The sequence below is a fragment of the Limulus polyphemus genome, unplaced genomic scaffold (genome assembly GCF_000517525.1).
Source record: "Limulus polyphemus unplaced genomic scaffold, Limulus_polyphemus-2.1.2 Scaffold5281, whole genome shotgun sequence".
NCBI lineage: Eukaryota > Metazoa > Arthropoda > Merostomata > Xiphosura > Limulidae > Limulus > Limulus polyphemus.
The window spans coordinates 66,298-68,184 of NW_013670891.1; the positions used below are offsets into that span (position 1 = coordinate 66,298).

The window sequence follows — 1,887 nt, forward strand, 5'->3', positions numbered from 1 at the left end:
TAATATATCTATACCTAAGATTGTAACTATTGTTACTAACATATTCATACTAAGTATTAGTACTATTGTTACAACTATATTCATACTAAGGTTGTACATTGTTTCTACTATATTCATCTAAGATTGTACATTGTTTCTAACATATTCATCTAAGATTGTACATTGTTTCTACTATATTCATCTAAGGTTGTTCATTGTTTCTAATATATTCATCTAAGATTGTACATTGTTTCTAATATATTCATATAAGATTGTACATTGTTTCTAATATATTCATCTAAGCTTGTACATTGTTTCTAATATATTAATCTAAGACTGTTCATTGTCATATTCTCACTTTCTGTTCAACAGTTAAATTGAAAATACTACAACAAAAATGTAGTTTACATCTTTACATTATAAATGAAGCTCCGAGTTCTGTATTTAAAGTCACCCCTAATTACTTTGTAAATATTTCAGAACAAAGAGAAATGGTACAGACATGTTTATTTTTTAACAACTTACATTATGAGGAGTTGTGTAAGTAGTTACCAACTTATCTTCAATGTATCATGTAAATACAGTCCCCTACAAGATTAAACTCATTTTCACCTTAACATCTAATTACAGTCCCTGCAAGATTAAACTCGTTTTCAACTTAACATCTAAATACAGTCCCTGCAAGATTAAACTCATTTTCAACTTAACATTTAAATACAGTCCCTGCAAGATTAAGCTTCTATTCAACTTAACATCTAAATACAGTCCCTGCAAGATTAAGCTTCTATTCAACTTAACATGTAAATACAGTCCCTACAAGATTAAACTCATTTTCACCTTAACATCTAATTACAGTCCCTGCAAGATTAAACTCGTTTTCAACTTAACATCTAATTACAGTCCCTGCAAGATTAAACTCATTTTCAACTTAACATCTAAATACAGTCCCTGCAAGATTAAGCTTCTATTCAACTTAACATGTAAATACAGTCCCTGCAAGATTAAACTTGTCTTCAACTTAACATCTAAATGCAGTCCCTGCAAGATTAAACTTGTCTTCAACTTAACCCTTTCTTTACGAGCTGGGTAAACACGAAAGTATCCATGAGAGTAATTATACTATGATTTTTGATATGGTATGCATACTTTTACAAAATTTTGCAGGTTATTGGTAAAAGTTACAAGGCTTTTGTACACAAAATATCAGGTTTTTAAATTAAGAAATTTTTAATTAAAGATTTTCTCAGAATTGTTTTTCTTTCAGAATGTTAGGTATGTTCCAAAGGTTGGATAAAATGAGGAAGAATGGATAAGACCATAACAGCACCATCTCTGGCATCTGGATTTGGAGTGGACACCAGTTGGCTTTTGAAGTAAGTTTTGTATTGAAATTCGATTTCGATGACGAGGAACCCACTTTGAGACTAATAATGGCTGGAGACGGCTTGAATGGGTAATGAAGAAAAACTTTAATACAACAGCAAATGTACAACGTTTCGACAAGGTTTTGTCATCATCAGGTACAAGTAATTTACAAGTAATAATTGGACATCACAAACATCTAATTTGAACCACTGCGGCATTCAACATACCACGTGGCATACAAAATTCAATATTTAGGATTTCTTTTTTTTTAATATATACTTTTAAATTAAGAAATTTACCAAAGGATCATACTAAAATTTTATACCAAATGTATTGACATACATTAATAAAAATAGTAGTTCAATAAAATTTTGAAAGCAAGTCTACAAACACGATGACATGGCCTTCGACCCTTGACCATAGAAAGATCTGTAAAATTTGGGTTAACATACAAATACAGTCACTACAATTTTACAAACTTGTCTTCAACTTAACATCTAAATACTGTCCTTACAAGATTAAACTTGTCTTCAACTTAACATC

General features: G+C 30.0%; 1 protein-coding gene across 1 annotated transcript in view; it reads right to left on the reverse strand.

Annotated features, from left to right (window-relative positions):
• LOC106472375 (mitochondrial genome maintenance exonuclease 1-like) overlaps positions 1-1,887 on the reverse strand; it is a gene marked incomplete at its 5' end in the record, with an annotated part of 5,418 nt that overhangs the window by 697 nt on the left and 2,834 nt on the right. The window lies entirely within an intron of this gene.